This window comes from Ovis aries, chromosome 6, assembly GCF_016772045.2.
Source record: "Ovis aries strain OAR_USU_Benz2616 breed Rambouillet chromosome 6, ARS-UI_Ramb_v3.0, whole genome shotgun sequence".
Lineage (NCBI taxonomy): Eukaryota > Metazoa > Chordata > Mammalia > Artiodactyla > Bovidae > Ovis > Ovis aries.
The window spans coordinates 94,595,955-94,621,719 of record NC_056059.1 but is presented as its reverse complement, the minus strand read 5'-3'; positions in this window follow the sequence as shown (position 1 = coordinate 94,621,719).

The window sequence follows — 25,765 nt, the reverse complement described above, 5'->3', positions numbered from 1 at the left end:
CATAGGGCACTCAATAACTGGTCTTCTTGATTCTGGTCTTGAGTCCCTCCCATCGGTTGTTCTCACTACTATCAGAATAATCTTTCTAAAATGTTTCATCATCTCCTGCACAATAGCCTCCACGTTTCCCATCACTCACCAGGTGTAAGTGAAGCTGATCTGAAAGACCCTTCCCAACCTATCTCTGTCTGTCTTTCCAGTTGTATGTCTTGCTACTTTCTCATCAAGCTATATGGCAGCTCTCTAACAAGCCATGCATTCTTATATGAACATTTGTCTGTGCTCTTATCTCCTCCTACAAGTGGACTCTTACACAAATTTTCAAGTTTGCAATAGTCTTTTATGTCCCCTACTTCTTCAAACTTCTCGAGGTCAACTTATGATCAGTCCCCACCACACTTAAAACTCCAGCTCAAGCCCATGGCATTGTTATTGTTTATCCCAGGTTTACGTGTTATATATCTCCCAACTTCAATATTGTAAACCAGCCCATGAAAACAAGCTTTCCTTTAACAATTAACTAAGCTACCACAAGTGCACAGCTACAAGGATGAAGAGGACATAGGCCTGTCTCAAAGAGCTTTTATTTTGGAAGTAAAGTATTTTGGGGGCAGAAAAGTTTTCCCTTCTTCCTTTTTAGTTTCTTTATAGTGAAGTCGCTCAGTCATGTCCGACTCTTTGCGACCCCATGGACTGTAGCCTACCAAGCTCCTCTGTCCATGGTATTTTCCAGGCAATAGTACTGGAGTGGATTGCCATTTCCTTCTCCAGGGGATCTTCCCGACCCAGGGATCAAACCCAGGTCTCCTGCATTGTAGACAGATGCTTTATCATCTGAGCTACCAGGGAAGCTGTTAGTTTCTTTAGCTTGCCTAAGAAATAATTTAACTTAAGACAGATCAGAAGAAAACCAAACTTCCTACTTACAGAAGCCCCATAAAAATATGATTCTCCCCTTATAATCTGGTAATTGAGGCTTATATACCATCCTGACTGAAGAGGAAGGGAGAGGTCTGGGGCTTCAGATGGGAGGAAGGCAATTCATGGGAAGATGAAGACAGTAAACATTGTAAACAACTGTTTGCCGTGCCATGCAGAGAAGTCTTTCTGATATAAAAAGTTATCTCTGGTAAAAGCTCTCTTTCGGTACAGATTCCCTATCTAAATTATTTTAGATATTAAGGGAGAGGTAAACAGCTCTTCCTGAATCTGTTGGGCCTTGCCTATCTTTCTTTTTATTCTTTTTGGGCTGTGTTAGGCCTTCACTGTGGCACGTGGGGTTCTCTCTAAATGCAGAGCACAAGTTCTCCAGTTGCCCCACAGCATGTGGGATCTTAGTTCCCTGATCAGGGATCAAACCAACATCCTTTGCACTGGAAGGTAGATTTTTAACCACAGGACCACTAGGGAAGTTGCCGGGCCTTAACTGTCTTTAGCTTGAGATAATCTCCACACTCAAGTGGCACATTCTGGGATGGCGTATCGTGCTCCCCAGCAGTATGAAAGTGAAGTGAAGTCATTCAGTCGTGTCCGACTGTTTGCGACCCGTGAACTGTAGCCCACCAAGCCTCTCCGTCCATGGGATTCTCTAGGCAAAAATACTGGAGTGGGTTAAATACAGGCAATTTTAAAACCAGGTGCAGAGCTACACATTTTATAAATAAGATGCAGCTACACAATTGTAGGAGTTCATAGTAGGGAAAGACGACTTGTGGCAATAAGTTTTAACTTTCCCAAACAGTACCTATCTAGGATTTTTTCCAATTTTGACTTGCTCTTAAATACTCAAAAGTTCCATGGAAGAAAATATCTTTATTTAGGTTAAAAAAAAAAAAAAAGACTTGTTGAGTTGTCTTAACTATGATTTTTATGGTTACTCTCTAAGGCTCATTTTATGAATCCAGACTTTTTTTTTCTGTGTTTATTTCCATCAGTGTGACTTCATCACCAAAGAAAATCATTTACACCTTCATTCATTAAACATTTGAGGATCTACTATGCAAAATAAACTATACCAAGAGACTAATCATAGGAACAATAATAAATTGCTTTCACCAGTTTTACATCTTTGAAGGGCAAACATTTTCATCGTTAACAATTGTGGTTGATTTTAACTAGAAGTTTGTGCCTTTATATTGCTATTTTAACACTCGTTTTGTTTCCCCTTAAAGACAGCTCATTTTCATTGTTCTAGCTTGCTGTTTCAATGACAGCTTTGTAGCATTCAAAATAAGACTGAATACCTAGACTAATTTTAGATGAATGAAAGGGAAAAAAGTCAACAGATCCAAAGAAAGGGAAGAAAAATTCATTACAAAGAAGGCATAATCTATATTTAACACTATGTTTCTTTCGGCTAATGCATTTTTTCACAATTATTTCTTAGTATCGACTCCTAGAAGCAAGTTCAATTTGCTTCCTGCATGAATGGTCTGCACTTTAAATATTGGAGTTTCGTAAAATAAACACACCTTAAAAATCCTTGCCAGTAAACACAAAGCAAACACCACATGCCATCAGTGACACAGCGGGAAATACAGACTTTCCATACTTAATAGACTCTGGTTAACATTTTACAACTCGAGTAACGGTCGCATGAGCTCAGCATTTCAACAAGCCACGGTCAGTGAAAAGAAGAACTAAAATGGTACTTTTCTCCATGCAGCATTTTTGTGTTCTTTATTTGTCTTGAATAATATGAAATGCTGCAGTTATCCTGTAATGCCTAGAAACTGAGTTATTAAATAAATGACTGCAGCCCTGGGCAGCAGTGGGCCATGACACTCACAATGCAAATTCAGCTGGATGGATGAGCCTGGCACAGGACATCCTCATTGGGACGTTCGTTAGCCTCACTTTACAACTGTCAGAAATGATATCTGTTATTCAGCCCGACCCAGGCTCTGAGAAAGACTTCTATGGCAATTGATGGCAAAACACAGAAAATGATCTGAGAAAAAGCAAACCTATTTGAAAAGCTGACAAACCAAATGGCGTAAATAAATAAATATCAATACTTCTTAGAGGATTAAAATGTAATACTAAATAATAATTATAGATCAGAGTCAGACAAAGGAAAGGCATTCAACTTTACCTAAAAGAGTTCCGTGACAGTTCACTGTACTAGTCCCTAATTCACACATTTGTTTCTAAGCCTGTACTGTATCTTCATGAGTTACTCAAGTATGTAAATACCCCTGCTCTCATTATGCTCCTCTGGCATTATTTTACGCATGTCCATATTCAGGGAAAATTAGAGGCCTCTCAGATACTCCCATGTATTCCAGATAATTTAGGGACTCAGATGGTAAAGAATCTGCCTGCAATGCAGAAGACCTTGGTTCCATCCCTGGGTTAGGAAGATCCCCTAAAGAATGGCATGGCAACCCACTCCAGTATTCTTGCCTGGAGAATACCCATAGACAGAGGAGCCTGGTGGGCTGAGTTGCTCAGTTGTGTCCAACTCTTTGCGACCCCATGGAGCCCAGCACAGCACAGGAAAGAGAAGACACAGCCTTACAGAATAGAAGCTGACTTGTCACTGGCATGCAGTAGCCCACCAAGACCTCTCCATCCTTGGAACTCCTATACAGTTTTTATCTGCACTTGACAATATCTGTCTCTTCATTGTCTTATCATTTGTATTTCCCCCTCCCCACTTGTAATCACAATTTTGGTACACATGACAATGCGACTCTTCACTTTTCTGGCTCAGTGCTTAAATAGTGTTGTGCACTGATTGATTTTTAAGAAATAGGGAGATGGTAACGATAACCCTGTATGCAAGACAGCAAAAGAGACACAGATGTATAGAAGAGTCTTTTGGACTCTGTGGGAGAGGGAGAGGGTGGGATGATTTGGGAGACTGGCATTGAAACATGTATAATATCATATATGAAATGAATCGCCAGTCCAGGTTCAATGCATGATACTGAAGGCTTGGGGCTGGTGCACTGGGACGACCCAGAGGGATGGTATGGGGAGGGAGGAGAGAGGGGGGTTCAGGATGGGGAACATATGTATACCTGCGGGGGATTCATGTTGATGTATGGCAAAACCAATACAATATTGTAAAGTAATTAACCTCCGATTAAAATAAATAAATTTATATTTAAAAAAGAAAGAAAGAATTGTTTAAAATCTTTAATAAATAGTTGTTCAAAGTATGGAAAACCATGTGATGCCAGATTGGCAACCCCAGTGTCCACAGTTCTTCCTCTACAAGGAGGCCATCTTGCCCCTAAAGACTTTATTTTCACTGTTAAATGTAAAAGCAGTGTTACCCTTGCATCAGGTAAATTAAATATCGACTCAGACATTTCTGTTAACAGAAAGAATCTTGCCAACAGTTTAGAATTCCTGAGTCATTCTTTAGGTGTTCTGTCTTCAGAAATGTTTAGATTCCAATTTGCATTCATCTTCAACACATAATATCAGTACCACGCTTGCCGTACTCAACAGGTATTTTCATAGTATATTCATAGTCTTTCAGGGCCTCCCTGGTGGCTCAGAAGGTAAAGAATCCGCTTGCAATGCAGGAGACCTGGGTTCAAATCCCTGGGTCAGAAAGATCTCCTGGAGAAGGGAAATGGCAACCCACTCCAGTATTCTTGCCTGAAGAATTCCATGGACAGAGGAGGCTGGCAGGCAGTCCATGGGGTTGCAAAGAGTCAGACATGACTGAGTGACTAACACTTCCACTTTTCATAGTCTTTTAAAAGAAATTTCACTACTTCAAGGGGTGGTGGGGGTGGCGGGGGTGGGGGTGTGCGGTGGGGGGGGTGGGGTGGGAAGAGCCTTTTTAAAAATGCGTGGGCTTGTAGCATTTTCAGCGCAGTGTTTCCTGAACAGACAATGACCTGAAATATCTTCACATGGATCCTATGAAACCTTTAACAAGACATTTCTCAAGAAAATGGCACCCCAGAAACACATACATGTGTGAGGACACACACCGCTCACACACAAAACACTGTTTTAATAGCCAAGGGCACTTTGGCACAATGCGGGGCGGTGGCTGTCAACACAAACAGATGGTCAAAGAAGTGGGCAAACACTTCGAGTGAACTAGTTCCATAAATGGAGTTTTTTATTTCATTTTAAATGCCATACTTACTTAACCAGCTTTCAGACAAGATGATACATGTAGCCAGTTGGAAACAGTTCCCTGCCAGGCTTCTGTGTTTTTATGACAAAATTAAAAGTCCACAGATGGAATAACTCAAAGCTAATTCTTACAGAGTTTGTTTAGTTAGAATGGAGGGGGGGGAAGGAGAATACCATATTGCTTCAAATTAAAGCCACATCTACAAAATAGGAGATTTTTAATTAGGAATGGTAGAAATGGCTTTTTAAAGAAATAGCAAGTCTGTTTTTTAAGCGAGAAGAATTATTTATCCATTAAAATAGCAACCTCCCCCAAAGAGTTTGAGGATCGTCTAAAAGATTCCTGATTCCAAGCTCAGTCCCCAAACATCTCAGCATCCTCTCAATCAGTTCTTTGAAAAATATCAGTTTGCCACTTCAGCTATCTTCTAAATATATACAGTCTTTGCATCCCGACTTCCCTAGTCATTAAATTTCAAAATCCCAGAGAAAGATTTCTGCAAGTAAGCTATAGGAAGAGAGGTGCTAAGAGAAGATGTAGAGGAGACCACTGTCTTGGCATGGTGCATTCTTTGAAAGATTTGCAAGTCTGTTAGAGTATTGAGCTGGTTCTTTTCATGAGGAAATAAAATAGAACTGATGTTTTGCCTAACATGGTAGCTCATGTATAAAAGCATGAAAAGCATACAATACTGCCTACTGGGCAAGAAAGAAAATAAAAAGAGAGAACCCAAAATGAAAGAAAAACTATGTCAAATGGAATATGTTCCCTAATCTTTCAATTTAAAAACAAACCTAGGCATACAAAATTCAATTACAAAAACTAAGCTCTACTAAGAAATTTTCTCTACAGTTTTTCAGTGTAACAAATATATCCATTCAGAAGTCCCAAAGCAAATTTTTAAAAAGATGTAATCAATAAAATCATTATATGGGTCTACATAATATAAAAAGAAGTTGTTTTCATTTATTACCAATTAACTGATTTCACTTGATAGAATTAACTTGCTAGTTTCAGGTAAATCTAAGTGTCTACATTATATACAGGAAGTAAACATATATCAGCTTCTATTTGTCTTCTAGAAATACATGGACTTATTCCCACAAAAGATATTTTTCAGTGCCAAAGGTGGTGGCAGAAAAATTCTTAGCAAAAAATAACATTCAACATTTGCTAGGAAACACCTGGTCTAAAGACCACTCCGCGCCCCTAGACTCATGGAACCTGAGCAAGCCAACCAATGCGTAGACTAAGACCCTGAAAAAGCAAAATGAAACTCTTTTCACTACCAGGCATCCAGCAATTAAAGCCAGGGATTCTCAAGTGTTCAGGACCACAGATAAATGGGTGAATGCTGCTGCTGCTGCTAAGTCACTTCAGTCGTGTCCGACTCTGTGCGACCCCATAGACAGCAGCCCACCAAGCTCCTCCATCCCTGGGATTCTCCAGGCAAGGATAGAACAGACCAAATCCCAACTTCCACATTATTCACTGAAGGATTTACCTGTGACTTCAATTTCTTTGAGGCAGAAACTGGTCTTGTTATCTGATGTTCCTTGTTTTTTATCTGATTATCTTTTATTTTAGGAATTCTTTTTAGTCATCTTTTAAAAACTTCTCTGCCATTAAAAAAGGGCTGTTTATTCAATCTTCACTTAACTGTTTAAGGAAATCACCACAGGACTACCTGAAAATTAGCACTTGTCTCAATACAATATGGACTTCATCAAAAGAAGTTGCCATATTCCACTGCCTATTTGAAAGTGTTCTGCAGACGACTTTAGTTTGCCAGGAATGGTAGACTTTGGATATGTTTTGGTTGTTAAAGAAGCACCAGGTCTTTAAATGAAAAAAGGTATCTCTGTGGCTCTTAATAGGAAAGCAGAAGATACAGAGAATGTGAAAGTCCAGTATTTTGGATACTGACAAATAAGTGTTGTCTAACTAGAGTGGATTTTAAGCTGTGAAAGTCAAAACTTTATACACCACTGTTTCTACAGAGTCAAGAACAGGGCTTGGTACAAAGTAGAAGCTCAATAAGTATTTGTTGAATATTGATCAAACAACTGAACAAAGGATTTCATAAAGATATGATACTATAAAATCATAGCTTATATTTGGCTCTAAGAATTTTTGGCAGTTAAGCAGATAACAGAGAAAGTATTTAGCTTCTGTCTACAGAGTAGTTTGTACACCACTGTTTCTAGAGAGCCTGGAATAGGGCCTGGCACAAAGTAGAAGCTCAATAAATATTTACTGGATACTGATCAAATAAATGAATTGAAAGTATTTAATAAAAATTATACTATAAAATCATAGTCTATATTAGGCTCTAAGATTTTTCGGCAGTTAAGTAGATAACAGAGAAATTATTTAGCTTCTGTCTGTAGAGTAGGCATCAGTTATTGAAAAGCACTCTATTATTCTTTCTCAGCACAAATACATCCATTAGAATGATGAGTGAAGTGCTCATTAGTCAACCCGAATACTAAAAGTGGTGGAGGCTAGCTCACTCAAAGCCTGACCTTTCCAAACATTTTGCTTCTTAAAAAAAAATAGACAACATTTCCCTCCCTAATCTTCCCTTTTTGATCCTCTGGCTAATTGGGGAGCAATCTCTCTTTTAACTTTGCCAAATATTGCAGAATATTTTCAGTAAATGTCAGCATAAATTGAAAGCAACACTAACATGGTAGACGTGTTTCATTTTCTGATCACGTGTAACAAACTTAGTCTTTGCTCTTGTTCTTCCCCTATTAGTATTGATTTTCCAAGTTGATAATGGATGGCAGAAAAAGACTCATTGAAACATTTTCACCCTTTGGCCTTACCAAGAGCTTAATTGTTGCCATGAATACACAACGGAGATTTTTTAATACCTTTAAAATAAGCATTTATGCTACTATTCTGATTGTACTATGCCCTCATTATCTTTATATTTAATATTGCAGAAATGATGAATTTAACATGCTGGTGAAGCAAGAGAAAACCAATAGGTCTGTGATTGCTAATTTCCTTTACCCGGAGGACAAGTTCTGTCGCAGAAGTTATTGCTTATAACTCTGGATACATCCTTTAATTCCTCTGAACCTTGATTTTGTCTCTAAAAATGGGATAGTACCTAGCTCATGGCACTTCTTTAAGGATTAATTCAGAAAATATATGAAATTGCCTCACTAAGACATGTTTAAGTACTTCTTTTCAGAGCTTTTGGAATATGTGACAAAATTGTGAGAGTATCAGCAAATAAGCCTTAACAAAAGAAGTACATTTAGAAAATAAATCCTGTACTAGGCACAGATTAAAGTGGCCAAGTCACTCATACCAACTTCAACTCTACATTTTATTGTATTAATATTAGTTATTATCCTAAGTGTTTTAACCTTTTTCCTTTTTCAAAAGCAGGCAAAACAAGAGGATACAGAATCAAGAACAGGTTAGAGAGCTTCAAGTCAGCAGCACAAGGTCAGGGACTAATAAACCACATGAAGGTTAACCAAGAAACTTAACTATAACGTGCCCCTGGAGTAAAATTCTCCCTTAATGGAAACCACCTTCTGGTCTTTCAGTCTCCTACCTGTTCACTGTAGTCAGTCATGACCACAGCGTGTATAATTTCTTCCTGGAACTTTCTAAGAAGTGAAAGAAAATCACTGAGAACCATACTCAACTTTCTACTCCAAGCCTTCTGGGGGAGGGCATGAGTCTACCAGCTGCCAGACAGCAGAGCCTGGGCTGAGCCACCCACACAGCCCCACAGACGGGTCACAGGAGAGCCCCCGAGTCACAAGACACAGCCAGGGCCTCCCCAGTCACCTCGCCTTCCTCTTTACCCAGGAGAAAACTGAGGACTAGAGAAGAGGGCACAGGTTGCTGAGGACAGAATCTGGACACAAGGGCATAAATGTCCAATGCATAAATTAAGACCCTAAAAAAGCAAAATAGGTCTCTTTTCACTCCCCGGCATCCAAGAATTAAAGCCACACCCTCCATCAGTTCAGTTCAGTTCAGTTCAGTCACTCAGTCGTGTCTGACTGTGACCCCATGAACCGCAGCACACCAGGCCTCCCTGTCCATCACCAACTCCTGGAGTTTACCCAAACTCATCTCCACTGAGTCGGTGATGCCATCCAACCATCTCATCCTGTTGTCCCCTTCTCCTCCTGCCCTCAATCTTTCCCAGCATCTGGGTCTTTTCAAATGAGTCAGCTCTTCGCATCAGGTTGCCAAAGTATTGGAGTTTCAGCTTCAACATCAGTCCTTCCAATGAACACCCAGGACTGATCTCCTTTAGGATGGACTGGTTGGATCTCCTTGCAGTCCAAGGGATCTCAAGAGTCTTCTACAACACCACAGTTCAAAAGTATCAATTCTTCAGCACTCAGTTTTCTTTGTAGTCCAACTCTCACATCCATACATGACTACTGGAAAAACCATAGCCTTGACTAGATGAACATTTGTTGGCAAAATAATATCTCTGCTTTTTAGTATGCATCTGGGTTGGTCATAATTTTCCTTCCAAGGAGTAAGTGTCTTTTAATTTCATGGCTCCAGTCACCATCTACAGTGATTTTGGAGCCCCCAAAAATAAAGTCTACTACTGTTTCTACATCTATTTGCCATGAAGTTGGGACCAGATGCCATGATCTTAGTTTTCTGAATGTTGAGTTTTAAGCCAACTTTTTCACTGTCCTCTTTCACTTTCATCAAAAGGCTCTTTAGTTCTTCTTCACTTTCTGCCATAAGGGTGGTATCATCTGCATATTTGAGGTTATGGATATTTCTCCCATCAATCTTGATTCCGGCTTGTGCTTCATCCAGCCTGGCATTTCTTATGATGTACTCTGCATATAAGTTAAATAAGCAGGGTGAGAATATACAACCTTGACGTACTCCTTTTCCTATTTGGAACCAGTCCTGTTCCATGTCCAGTTCTAACTGTTGCTTCCTGACCTGCATATAGGTTTCTCAAGAGGCAGGTCAGGTGGTCTGGTATTTCCATCTCTTGAAGAATTTTCCACAGTTTATTGTCATCCACACAGTCAAAGGCTTTGGCATAGTCAATAAAGCAGAAATAGATGTTTTCTGGAACTCTCTTGCTTTTTCTATGATCCAGCGGATGTTGGCAATTTGATCTCTGGTTCCTCTGCCTTTTCTAAAACCATTTTGAACATCAGGAAGTTCATGGTTCGCGTATTGCTGAAGCCTGGCTTGGAGAATTTTGAGCATTACTTTACTAGCGTGTGAGATGAGTGCAATTGTGCGGTAGTTTGAGCATTCTTTGGCATTGCCTTTCTTAGTGACTGGAAGGAAAATTGACCTTTTCCAGTCCTGTGGCCACTGCTGAGTTTTCCAAATTTGCTGGCATATTGAGTGAAGCACTTTCACAGCATCATTTGACACTATAGTCTGTGGAACTCTCCAGGCCAGAATACTGGAGTGGGTAGCCTTTCCCTTCTCCAGGGGATCTTCCAAATCCAGGGATCAAACCCAAGTCTCCTGTACTGCAGGCAGATTCTTTACCAGCTTAGTCACAAAGGAAGCCCACATCCTCCACTGTAAGTAGGAATACACTGCAGGGAAGCAGGAAAGAATTCTGATTTCATTCACCACTAATATGGGGTAAACTCAGTTACAAAAATTTTAAATTTATGAACTCATTATATGTTGCACCTTTAGATAAAGCATTAGTTCAGTTCAGTCACTCAGTCGTGTCCGAGTATTTGCAACCCCAAGGACTGCAGCACACCAGGCTTCCCTGTCCATCACCAACTCCCAAAGCTGACTCAAACGCATGTCCATAGAGTTGCCGATGCCATCCGACCATCTCATCCTCTGTTGTCCACATAGAAAAACATATGTGGTCCATATCTATTCCTTTATCAAATTTTATATTCCTTTATTAATATAGCACACCTCACTTCTTTTTAAAGAGTCAAGTTTATATTTTTATTCTTTCCCCAGAAGCAACAAACTCCATTCTTTCATTTTCAGCAAGTTAAAGAACATACACACACTCAAAAATCACTGTGAAATATTTCTGCATCTTTTATGGGGAAATTGTATTTTTGTTGTTGTTGTTGTTGGTTTTTTGTTTGTTTGTTTGTTTGCATTTGCCCTAGGTTTCTGCTTGGTACAGAACAAAAGAAATGTTTCTTTCCACTTCCTGAGAAGCATTTTTGAATTATGAAAACCTCAGTGTCTTCTCTCATTCCCCTACCTTACCCAAGAGAATCTAAAAGATTTAGACCACCATGGGCTTATACAGAGATTAGTAAACAATGGCTTGGTTTTTATAAAATGGTATTTGAAACCACTGTTTATATTTCTGAACCACCTTTGAAGAGTAACACCCCTTACCAGAGCTCTACAAAGAATGTAATATAACTTTAGAAAGAATGTGTTATTGATTACTGAATGTAGTCCAGTAACAGGACAAAATGCAAATACACTTCATGACAAATAGACTTGGATCACAGCCTTAAAATTACTTTACCAAATTTTATTTTTAACATTCTGAGTTCTGGCATAGAAAGGAGTAGCTAAACAACCTTCCCAATGTCAAGCTGGAGAATTTTTCTCTTCTCCTAAGTAATTGTTATAGATGACTGCTATTTCTCTACCAAAAATAACACTAAAGCAAAATGCAAGCAAAAACTGAAGAATGTGGAATGTTATATGTGGAAAAATCAAAATTGCATACTTTTAAAACCATGAAATAAATACTATGAGTTTTTAAATTTGTTTGAATGATCATACCATACTTACTTTTGTATAGAACGTGCTAGTGGTTTCCATTTGTGTTTAGAGTAAGCTCCTAATGCCTGCCACGGTCACAACAATCTGAACACTGCAAGCCCAATCTCTTCCCCTCTATGGAGTTCTCTATGCTCCAATCTCTTTGTCCTTCTTTCACTTTTAGGAATTTCCAAAGGTCTTTTCTGCTTAGGGCTTTCACACACACTCTTCCTAGAATGATTTCTTTTATCCTTCCCACGGCAGTGTCTTCAACCTTCAGAATCCAGCAGAGATGTCAAGTTAGAAAGACCTTTCCAGATCTTCCAGTCTAAAGTAAACAAACCTCCATCATCACAACTACCTCAAAAGTTTTTCTTTCTCTCAAAGCTTGGTTCTTTTCTTTCATAGTACTCATTACAAAGTCTATGCATGTGTGTGTTTGTGGGTATTGTTATGGTGCATCGCCCCCACTTGTATTAAAGTGCCCTGAGAGCACTTTACATGCTTCTGTGTATAAAACAATATGCCCAGTACCTAGCACAGTATGTAAAGTACATGGCAAACACTCAATAAATATTAATGTTTGTTAGATAAATAGAAGCTCTCCATTATATATGTTTATCTTTCCTAATATATTTCTCCAGAGTATTTGATATAGGTCATCATTTGAACTGCCTTCTAGGCCTTTTATTGAATTAATACAATGAACATTTGAAAATATCCAATCACAGCAAATAGATGGGGAAAAAATGGGAAAGTGAAGTGAAGTTGTTCAATCGTGTCCGACTCTTTGCGACCCCATGGTCGGCAGCCCACCAGGCTCCTCTGCCAATGGGATTTTCCAGGCATGAGTACTGGATTGGGGTGCCACTGCCTTCTCCAAAAGTGGGAAAAGTAATATATTATTTTCTTGGGCTCCAAAATCACTACAGACAGTTACTGTGTGTTAGTCAAGCAGTCGTGGCTGAATCTTTGTGATCCCATGGACTGCAGCCCACCAGGCTCCTCTGTCCATGGCATTTCCCAGGCAAGAATACTGGAGTGGGTTTCCATTTCCTCCTACAGGGGATCTTCCCAACCCAGGGATCAAACCCATGTCTCCTGCATTGCAGGCGGATTCTTTCCTGTCTGAGCCACCAGGGAAGCCCTGCAGATGGTGACTACAGCAATGAAAACAGAAGACTCTCCTTGGAAGAAAAGCTATGACAAGTCTGGACAGTGTATTAAAAACAGAGACATCACTTTACAGCAAAGATCTGTATAGTTAAAGCTATGGCTTCTCTAGTGGTCCTGTATGGATGTGACAGTTGGACCATAAAGAAGGGTGAGCGCTGAAGAACTGATGCTTTCCAACTGTGGTATTGGAGAAGACTCTTGAGAGTCCCTTGAACTGTAAGGAGATCAAACCAGTCAATCCTAAAGGAAATCAACCCTGAGTATGCATTGGAAGGACTGATGCTGAAGCTGAAGCTCCAATCCTTTGGCCACCTGACATGAAGAGCCAACTCATTAGAAAAGACCCTTATGCTGGGAAAGATTGAGGACAAGAAGAGAAGGGTGCAACAGAGGACGAGATGTTTGGACGGCATCACTGACTCAATGGACATTAGTTTGAGCAAAATAGTGAAGATAGTGAAGGACAGGAAGCCTGGTATGCTGCCAGACCATGGGGTCGCAAAGAGCTGGACGTGGATGAGTGAACGAACAACAATAACTGACTTATTAATACTCATATTCTATGAAGAAGTCAAATATCTCAAATTTAACATCTCTATCATGAAGTTTTCCCAAAACACACAATTGATGAATAGTACTTGCCACATACCTAAAACATAAATTCAATTCATATCATCCAGTTTGCAAGTGAAAAATGTCCATGATTCAAACACACAGACCAGAAACCAATGCCTAACCATTAAATAAGGACAAAATTAAGAATAAAATAAACTTTAACTATAATCAAATTTCTGAGCCATGACAGCTAGCAAAGGGGATTTAAAATTCACTGGAAACTTTACATTGTTAATATTTCTAAATATTATTGTTCAAAAGATTTATTGATTCATTTTTCTCTAGTTTTGCTCAATTTTACTTCTCATGCTCAACTCAGATGCTGATAACATCTCCCATCTATAAGGATAATCAGATTAGACTAGATGAGAAATGTCTCCAAATGTTATTAATCATTCCCCCATGATATTAGCATCTACATATGTAGTGCTTTAATCTGGTTATTAGCACAGATATTATAAAACCTGGTCCCAAGAAGAATAAAACAAGTAATAAACTTTTGCTCTTATCTCATTTGTGGGAAATTATTTTTCCCAAGAAGCTAAGCTACTTCTAAGAAATAACTTATTTCAAAGGGGTAAATACTTTCAAGAAAATACATCCTAAATCTCAACTTTCAATACTACAATCTGACCTGTTCTCATTATTACTAAAAAATATAAAAATGCTATTGGATAAAAAACAGAATTAAACTTGGTACAAACCCACTTAAGAGAAACAATTATGTTAACTTCAAATTTCATATTACTAACTGTACTCCTCAAATGAGCTCATTGCTGTTCATTCTCTAAGAACAGCTTGATTATTTCTCTCCACATTTGTGTCATCCTTCTTTGGTTTAAAGTAGGAAAAGAAGAGGTTTCTGCTGCTCAGTTAAGAAGAGAACAAAGGGAGACCCAAGAGGTAGTCAGTGAGGGACCCTTCCCTGGACCCAGTTCCATCACTGGTTCATATACTCTCAAAGGAAAAATAAAATTCAACCAAAGAGATTGGACAGAAAGGAGATCAAACTTGTCAGTCCTAAAGGAAATCAACCCTGAGCATTCATTGGAAGGACTGATGCTGAAGTTGAAGCTCCAATACTTTGGCCACCTGATGCAAAGAACCAACTGATTGGAAAAGACCCTGATACTGGGAACGATTAAAGGCAGGAGGAGAAGAGGACAGAGAGAATGAGATGGTTGGAGGGCATCACAGACTCAATGGATATGAGTCTGAGCAAACTCAAGGAGAGAGGAAACCTGGCATATTGTAGTTCCTGGAGTCGCAGAGTTAGATACAACTTAGCAACTGAACAACAAAAAAGAGATAAAATGCGGTTCATCCTCAAAGCATTATGAGCTGAGGACAAAGTTTATTCCAATTATAGACACTCAATGAAATAACTTGGTTAAAAAATGAAAGTTCATGCACATACACACGCATACAGTGTTCATATTTTGTAATTCAAAAATTTTAAATAAACTCTCTGATACAACAGCCTAATTTATTACTCAAAGATAGAGATTAAAATTACTGTTCAATGGACTATATAATGGGCCTTACAGATGTTCATTAATAGAGGAAGACTCCCTCCAAAGTACAATAGAATACTAGGTACCACAACCTAGGGTAACTCAGCAGAGAACTTCCTGACTGTACAAACTTCCTGATCTTATAGGTATAGTAACAGTCTATAACCAAAATAAAAGTGTAAACTCTTGACCTTGGGATATTTATGGGAAATAAAATAACTGTCTGGTTCAGATGACTTTCTGAGCTTTTGTAAACGTTCCAAGTGATATCTAATTAGAAATGATGTTTACATAACATTAATACAAGTGCTACGATGCTATGTATCAACTACAACTACAGTGTTACGGATCAACTTCTCTGGGCCACAGTACCCAGATAACCAGTCAAACATTACTTGGATATTTCTGTGAAGATGCTTTTGGATGAGACGAACATTTAAAATGGTGACTTTGGGGTCAAGTAGATTACTCCTTGTTATGCATGTGGGCTTCATCCAAGCAGTTGAAGGCCTGAATAGAAGAAAGACGGACCTCTTCATAGAAAGAAGGAATTCTACCATCAGACTGCCTTTGGACTCAAACTACAGCTCTTTCCTGAATCTCCAGCCTTCCAGCCTCTATCCAGATCTGGGATTCTACCATCACATGTGCCGGGGGTTCCCAGGTGGCACAGTGGTAGAGAATCTGTCTGCCAATGCAGGAGACTCAGGAGATGCAGGTTTGATCCCTGAGTCAGGAAGATATCCTGGAGTAGGCAATGGCAACTCATTCTAGTATTCTTGCCTGGAATAATCTATGGACAGAGGAGCCTGGTGGGCTGCAGTCCATGGGGGTCGCAAAAGAGTCTGACATGACTGAGCATGCATGCACAATCTCGTGTGCTAATTCCTTAAACGAAATCTCTCTATATGCACACATATTGTTGGTTCTGTTTCTCTGGCGAATCCTGCATAATACACACACCAGCACAAAAAGTGATCCATTAACATCTATTTTAGAATTACTTTTATGACTTATTTTCAGACATTACCACCATTTTACCATTTAATATCACTTCAGCTTCACAAAGATTTGAAGTCAAAACCAGAAGGCTCTGGAGAACTACTTGGGCTTGTTTATTTATGAAACCAGTTGGGGGAGACAAGACTTTTTCATCTAATTCCTTTTCATTTCTGTTAAAATCATTTTATTTGTGAAAATCTGTTCAAAAGGCAGGGTTTCCCTGGTGGCTCAGGGGTAAAGAATCCACTTGCCAATGCAAGAGACCTAGGTTCAATCTCTGGGTTGGGAAGATCCCCTAGAGAAGGAAATGGCAACCCATTCCAGCATTCTTGCCTAGGAAATCCCATGGACAGAAGAGCCTGACAGGCTACAGTCCATAGGGTCACAAAGAGCTGGACACAGCTTAGTGACTAAACAACAACAATGACAACAATCCAAAGGCAGGGGGCTCCTGCACCTTAAAGGATGGACAAAGCAGTTCTACAGTGAGAACATTTTCCTTCTAGCTCCTTAACTAAATATAACAGCAAAAGCAGCTGGAATTATGTGAAAGGACAACTCTGGTACCCAGTAAAGAGCTTTAGATGTGGTTTCTATTGTCAGGCAAAATGCCCTTGGCTGAATTCTTGTGGACTTGCATTACATTTGAAGAATAAAAAGGAATGAAAAAAAAAAAAATCCTAACAGAGAGGAATAACAGCAGAGCTGATTTTCTACAGCAGTTACCTCTGAAAAAGCTTCAGGCACAGTCTATTGAGCATTGTGGCCAGAACTCCCAGCTCCAAGGTCTCCATGTCACAGATGGTTTATCAGGAGAAAAATGATAATGGCTGAAAACTGCATGGGTATTTTATTGTTAATGGGGCCAAGGAAAGGAACAGACTGATATATCACGAATAATGAAAACATCATTCTCATTGTTATACAGCACAAATTACAGATGAAACAAACTGCTAACTTCAGGTACACTGGCCATTGAAATAAGAAGTTTTACGATTGTAAGGACACACGAAGCCTGCCTCTTATCCCAACAGCTCCACAGCCATGCTTTCTAAGTCTCCTTAATTAATGTCAGGTGTCATTAGAAAGGGAAAAGGAAAGAGCGGAATAACTTGAGAATTTCTCCTAACGCCTCTTGATGTGCACAATCAACCATCTTTGGTTCTTTTTTTCTCCTATAGAAATGCATCAGTTGAGAATACTATGTAATTGGGTGTGTAAGTTATTTGATGCCAAAAGTCATTGATGATGAGATAAGTATGTGCATGTATTTTTGTTATAGGGTATTCAGGACTCACCTTTCTTCAAAACAGATTATAGCTAATACTTTTAAAGGCAGAATCTGTGTCCAGAATTAAGCAGCAAACTGTCCCAGCAAACTCTAACAAGCAGTGCATGAGTTCTTAATACCAGGAAGATTGTTTGCCAGCAATTATATGCTTCAATAAGAAATTATTTTCCCTTTCTTTCAAGAAGAATCTATTTGTCTTAATTTAAAGAAATTGAGTCATTCTGTTTAAATGGGCTTTTCTGGTGACTCAGATGGTAAAGAATCTGCCTGCAGTGGAGGAGACCCAGGTTCAATCCCTGGGTCAAGAAGATCCCCTAGAGCAGAGAATGGCTATCCATTCCAGCAAATACTCCTTACATCCTGGGGCAAAGCAGAGGGAAGACAACATAAAGTTCCTTTTCTATACTGTTTGCATTGGGATAAGAGGTTTATTTCAACTCGTTTGTCTGTTGAGTTCCTGGATACCTTCTGCTTTTATAGAAATTATAACACACACATTGTTAGCATGGTGACTAATGTGATTTTCCCTTTTATAGAATCCACAGATGTTTTATACCGTCTTTGTTAATGTACATTTTGATTTATGTCATACTTGATGTTTCAAAATTAAGGAGGCAACAGCTAAATGAGCTGATGTATCAGTTGTAACTCGGTCATGGTAATTTTGCTCCTAAAGCAGTCTGGACTCTTAAAATACAAACATTTCCATTGCTTCCTCTGGTCTTTATGTAGCATTGGCTGACATATTGCAAGGAAAGGAATCATAGCAGGGATCAACTTTCAGACTTTCTACCTAAAACTTTAAACTCTTCCCAGTGATCTACAACATAAGATCCTTATACAGATCCTCAAAGATGTAGAGACCCAGGGAGTGTATTAATAGCATTGTTGTTGCTGTCATTGTTCAGTCGCTAAATTGTGTCTGACTTTTTGTGACCCGTAGGCTATAGCATGCCAGGCTTCCCCGTCCACTATCCCTGGGAGTCTGTTCAAAGTCATATCCACTGAGTAGATGGTGCCATCCAACCATCTCACCTTCTGTTGTCCCCTTCTCCTGTCCTCAGTCTTTCCCATCATCACTGTCTTTCCCAATGAATCAGCTCTTTGCATTAAGTGGCCAAAGTAATACTATCACTAGAAAACTCTTTTCCATCTTTGAAACAAATACTTAGCATCAGGAGTGTGTTACATTTAAGGAATGTGTAAGTAGATAGCAATAGACAGTTTCAGAAAGTCTCATTCTCAGAGAAATAGCCCCAATTCATTTTCTTTGTAAAAATTTCAACTTTTTAAAACACCTGAATGCATGTAAGAATTAAAGATTTTAAAATTAAAAAAATAAAATAAAATAAAATAAAATAAAATAAAAATAAATAAAGTAAGTGATTTGGACGGTAAAAAAAAAATAATAAAAAAATAAAAAATAAAACACCTGATGATTTTATTTCAAAATCATATCTATCTAATTGATAGTAACCATCAGAGATTCTCTCAATTTGTAAAGAGTGCCCAGGAGTTAGCAAGACAGATCAGGGGGTGGGGAGCCTTTCTCCTCCTGCATATCCTGGGTCTCCTTACCCTTCTATTTCCTGTAAGTGTTGTGACCCTAGGAGACCAGCTCCAGCGTAGCTCAAGGGCATCATTGTCATTTCCAACTTCCTAAACTTCAACAACTCTTTCTAGCTTCAGGGCCAGCCTAGACATCAATCACAGAAACCACACTTGATCATATAAATAACACAGTTCTTTGTATTCCAAGTAACATAAAGAAAGTTAAGCTTATCTTCTCATTGTCCTCAAAGCAGTCTTACTAATGCCCACGTCTTGCCTTTTTCCCTGCTCCCTTCCCTCCTCCACTTGGATTCCTTTTCCTTTTTCCTACATAGTCTCAGTTGTCTCCTTCCCCTTATGACTTCAAGCTCTCATTTTCTGTGATGTTTTCCTGAATGATTGCAGCCAACTGTGATTCTTCCCTTTCCAAACTCCTGGACACTTAATTTTCAGTTCTACTCGAATCATATATGCAGTAATTTATTAGATAAATATTTCCTGAACATCTACTATATAGTAGTGGGGTTTCTAGTCAGCTCAGTGATAAAGAATCTGCACGCCAATGCAGGAAACATAGGAGATACGGGTTTGGTCCCTGGTCAGGAAGATCCCCTGGAGGAGGAAATGGCAATCCACTCCAGTACGTTTGCCTGGAGAACCCAATGGACAGAGGAGCCTGTCAGGCTACAGTCCATAGGGAAACAAAGAGTCAGACACAACTGAGTGACTAAGTATGCACAAACGCGCACACACACATTCTAGGTCTTAGAGATGAAACTGTGAACAAAACAGATAAACTTACCCAGTTCCAATAAACCTCACATGCATTTATAATTCTCCCAGTGATATTATAAATTGTAAGACTGGCCAAGGAGTATCACATGACCCTTGTATTAGCTCAGACGGAATGCAGTTCAATTCATAGTGGACTGAAGTGTGGGAGACAGGCACTGCAGCACACCAATGATGTCTGTACTCCTCATACTTCTTGTCCTGTTCTTCTTAGAACTCTTTCTCTTTGCCTTCTCATCTACCCCTTAGGCTCACTTAATTACACCAACCAAAAATACAATACCTTGTTCTACCTCTTACTGGGGGAAAAAAAAGCCAACTCTCTTCAAAATGGATAATGGATAGCCATTGTCTTCTTTTCACCCACAAAAGTATATCCACCTAAATTCTCTATACTGGTATAGCTTGCACATCTAATGGGAACTAACAGAGCAAGAAATTTGGTCCTGTGGATGAAGAAGAATGGAATGTGGAATCAGGAATATCTGAGAAGTAGCCACCTAGAGACATTTCTAGTCTTTCATCCTGAAGTTAAATAAACAGTCTTTGGGTGGAAGCTGGAAGAGCCAGGGGTCATTATTCACTAGTGCTTCTAAGTTGAGGGTAGGGCAAAGGACATGCATGGCTGGACAAGGCTGCCACAGGTAATTAGACAAGATTTGTCCCCCATCAGAGATGAGATTCTCTTGTATAGATGAATGAGAATTTGTCAAGGGAACATTCTGGAAATAAGCTTTGGATGTTGTTGGTTTTAGTCATATGTTAAAATCATCTGTCATCTGTGTGGACAACTAACACTTTGGGGAAAAAATCCACCAAATAAGTAGCTCCTTGGCCTCTGTTGTTGTTGTTCAATTGTTAAGTCATATCTGACTCTCTTACAACCCCATGGACTGTAGCCCACCAGGCTCTTCTCTCCATGGGACTTCCCAGGCAAGCATACTTGAGTGGGTTGCCATTTCCTTCTCCAGGGGATCTTCCTGACTCAGGGATCGAACCCACATCTCCTGAATTGGTAGGAAGATTCTTTACCATTTAGCCACCTGAGAAACCCTTGGCCTCTGTAGGAAAGTGTTTAAACATTTAATTAAACAGCCAAATGTATTCTAAGATAAAACTACTCTTTTCCCTAAAATAGTTTAATATATAGCTTAACAACATAACAAGGGGTCTTATCAATTTATGTATATGTAGTTTCAAGAGTGATTCAATGAGTCTACAAGAAACCCACTTCAGACCTAAAGATACATATAGACTGAAAATGAGAGGATGGAAAAATATATTGCATGCAAATGGAAGCAAAAGAAGGCTGGAGTAGCAATCCTCATATCAGACAAAATAGATCTTAAAATAAAGAATATTACAAGAGATAAGAAAGGACACTATATAATGATCAAGGGATCAATCCAAGAGGAAAACATAACAATTGTAAATATCTATGCACCCAACATAGGAGCACCTCAATACATAAGACAAACACTAACAGACATAAAAGGAGAAATTGACAGTAACACAACAATTGTGGGAGACTTTAACACCACCCTTAAACCAATGGACAGCTCATCAAAACAGAAAATTAATAAGGAAACACAAGTCTTAAATGATACATTAGATGAGATGGATCTCACTGATATCTTCAGAACATTCCATCCAAATGCAGAAAAATACAACTTCTTCTCAAGTGCACATGGAATATTCTCCATGATAGACCACATCTTGAGTCACAAATCAAGCCTCAGTAAATTTAAGAAAATTGAAATCATATCAAACATCTTTTCCAGCCACAGTGCTATGAGACTAGATATCAATTACAAGGGAAAAAAAAACTGTAAGAAACAGAAACACATGGAGAGTAAATGACATGTTTCTAAATAACCAACAAGTTACTGAAGAAATCAAAAGGGAAAAAAATTTCTAGAAACAAATGGCAATTGAAAACAACTCAAAACCTATGGGATGCAGCAAAAGCAGTTCTAAGAGGGAAGCTTACAGCAATGCAATCCTACACCTAAAACAACTGGAAAAAGAAGAACAAAAAAATACCCCAAAATTAGCAGAGGGAAATAAATTGTAAAGATCCGAGCAGAATAAATGAAAAAGAAATGAAACAATAATAAAGATTAATGAAACTAAAAGCTGGCTTTTGAGAAGATAAACAAAATTGACAAATCTTTAGACAGATTCATCAAGAAAAAAAGAGAGAAGCATTGAATCCACAAAATTAAAAATGAAAAAGGAGAGGTTACAACAGACAATGTGGAAATACAAAGGATTATAACAGACTATTATGAACAACTATATGGCAATAAAATTAATAACCTGTAAGAAATGGACTGATTCTTAGAAAAGTTCAATCTTCCAAGACTCAACCAGGAAGAAATAGGAATTATGACCAACCTAATTACAAGCACTGAAATTGAAGCTGTGATCAAAAACCTCCCAAAAAACAAAAGCCCAGGACCAGACTGCTTCACAGGAGAATTCTATCAAACACTTATAGAAGAGCTAATGCCTATCCTTCTAAAACTCTTTCAAAAAAGTTCAGAGGAAGGAACACTTCCAAACTCATTCTACGAGGCCACCATCACCCTGATACCAAAACCAGACAAAGACAACACACAAAAAAGAAAACTACAGGCCAATATCACTGATGAACAGTGATAAGCATAGATGCAAAAATCCTCAAAACTATTTCAGCAAACAGAATGCAGCAACACATCAAAAAGCTCATACACCATGATCAAGTTGGGTTTATTCCAGGAATGCAAGGATTCTTCAATATATGTAAATTAATCAATGTGATATACCATATCAACAAATTGAAAGATAAAAATCATATGATAATCTCAATAGATGTAGAAAAAGCCTTTGACAAAATTCAGCACCCATTAATGATCAAAACTCTTCAAAAAATGGGCATAGAAGGAACCTACCTCAACATAGTAAAGACTATATATGATAAGCCTACAGCAAACATTATTCTCAATGGTGAGAAGCTGAAAGCATTCCCCCTAAGATCAGGAACATGACAGGGTGTCCATTTTCACCACTATTATTCAACATAATTTTGGAAGTCCTAGCTACAGCAATCAGAGAAGAAAAAGAAATAAAAGGAATCCAGATCAGAAAAGAAGAAGCAGAGCTCTCATGGTTTGCAGATGACATGATAATGTATATAGAAAACCCTAAAGGTAGTATCAGTATTACTAGAGCTAATCAGTGAATTTGGCAAAGTCACAGGATACAAAATAAATACACAGAAATCACTTGCATTTCTATATACTAACAATGAAAAATCAGAAAGATAAATTAAGGAATTAGTCACATTCACCACTGCAACAAAAAGAATTAAATATCCAAGAATAAACTTACCTAAGGAGACAAAAGAACTGTACACAGAAGATTATAAGACACTGATGAAAGAAATCAAAGATGACATAAACAGATGGAGAGATATTCCATGTTCCTGGGTAGGAAGAATCAATATTGTGAAAATCACTATACTGCCAAATGCAGTCTACAGATTTAATGCGATCCCTATCAAATTACCAATGTCATTTTTCACAGAACTAGAACAAAAAATTTCACAATTCATATGGAAACACAAAAGACCCTGAATAGCCAAAGCAGTCTTGAGAAAGAAGAATGGAGCTGGACTTCATCTCCTGACTTCACCTTCCTGATTTCAAATTATACTACAAATCTACAGTCATCAAGACAGTATGGTACTGGCACAAAAACAGAAATATAGACCAATGGAACAAGATAGAAAGCCCAGAAATAAACCCATGCACCTGTGGGTACCTTATTTTTGACAAAGGCAAGATTATACAATGGGGCAAAGACAGCCTCTTCAATAAATGGTTCTGGGAAAATTGGACAGCTACATGTAAAAGAATGAAATCAGAATACTTCCTAACACCACACACAAAGATAAACTCAAAATGGATTAAAGACCTAAGTGTAAGACCAGAAACTATAAAACTCTTAGAGGAAAACATAGGCTGAACACTTGATGACATAAATCAAAGCAAGAGCCTCTATGACCCACCTCCTAGATGAATGGAAATAAAACAAAAGTAAACAAGTGGGACCTGATTAAACTTAAAAGCTTTTGCACAGCAAAGGAAACTATAAGCAAGGTGAAAAGACAACCTTCAGAATGGGAGAAAAAAATAATAGCAAATGAAACAACAGACAAAGGATTAATTTCCAAAATAAACAAGCAGCTAATTCATCTCAATTCCAGAAAAAAAAAAAACCCAATCAAAAAGTTGGAAAAAACCTAAACAGACATTTCTCCAAAGAAGACATACAGATGGCTAACAAACACATGAAAAGATGTTCAACATCACTCATTATTAGAGAAATGCAAGGCAAAACTACAGTGAGATATCACCTCACACAGGTCAGAACAGCCATCATCAAAAAGTCTAAAACAATAAGTGCTGGAGAGGATGTGGAGAAAAGGGAACGCTCTTACACTTTTGGTGGGAATGTAAACTGATACAAGCCACCATGGAAGACGGTATGGAGATTCCTTTAAAAGCTAGGAATAAAACCACCATATGACCCAGCAATCCCACTCATAGGCATATAGAGGAAACCAAAATTGAAAAAGACACATGTATTCCACTGTTCATTGCAGCACTATTTACAAAAGCTAGAACATGAAAGCAACCTAGATGTCCATCGACAGATGAATGGATAAAGAAGTCGTGGTACAGATACACAATGCAATAGTACTCAGCAGTAAAAAGGAATGCCTTTGAGTGAGTTCTGATGAGGTGGATGAATCTAGAACCTATTACACAGGGTGAAGTGAGTCAGAAAGAGAAAGATAAATACCGTATTCTAACATACATATACAGAATCTAGAAGGATGGTACTGAAGAACTTATTTGCAGGGCAGCACTGGAGAAACAGACATAGAGACTAGACACATGGACATGGGGAAAGGGCAGGAGAGGGCGAGATGTATGGAAAGAATAACGTGGAAACTTATATTACCATATGTAAAACAGAACCTGCTGTATGGCTCAGGAAACTCAAACAGGAGCTCTGTATCAAACTAGAGGGGTGGGATGGGGAGCGAGATGGGAGGGAGGTTCAAAAGGGAGGGGATATATGTATACCTATGGTTGATTCATGTTGAGGTTTGACGGAAAACAACAAAATTCTGTAAAGCAATTACCCTTCAATAAAAAACAAATTTAAAAAAAAAAGTGATTCAGTGAAATTGTTCCAATGTCAGACAAATGGTATCCTGTGAAAAAAAAATTTTATTATTAAGAAATAGCATTGTCCCACTAATTAACTTCATTTTATATTATACAGGACAGTTATGAAATCATTAAAAACACTATTTTCCCAATGTTCAAATAAAACCATAGATTATGACTCAGATGAAGGAATTAAAAACTCAAGACAAAACTCTCAAGCTCTTGATTTCATATCTTTTCCTGCCAATTATTCCTTTACAAGTTTTGTAGTGTTCACATTCTTCCAGGATCCTAACTTTCTGAACCTAATCAACTTTCTACATCCATAAATGAAAAACAGAAATAAAGAAACAAATAATTAATGCATACTTACTAGACTCTTGCTAGCCTCACACCAAATCTCCAAACAACAGATCAACAAATGTTATTTATATTCAGTTCAGTTCAATTCAGTTGCTCAGTTGTGTCCTACTCTTTGCAACCCCATGAATCGTAGCATGCCAGGCCTCCCTGTCCATCACCAACTCCCGGAGTTTACCCAAACTCATGTGCATCGAGTTGGTGATGCCATCCAGCCATCTCATGCTCTGTTGTCCCCTTCTCCTCCTGCCCCCAATCTCTCCCAGCGTCAGGGTCTTTTCCAATGAGTCAACTCTTTGCATGAGGTGGCCAAAGTATTAGAGTTTCAGCTTAACATCAGTCCTTCCAAAGAACACCCAGGACTAATCTCCTTTAGAATGGACTGGATAGATCTCCT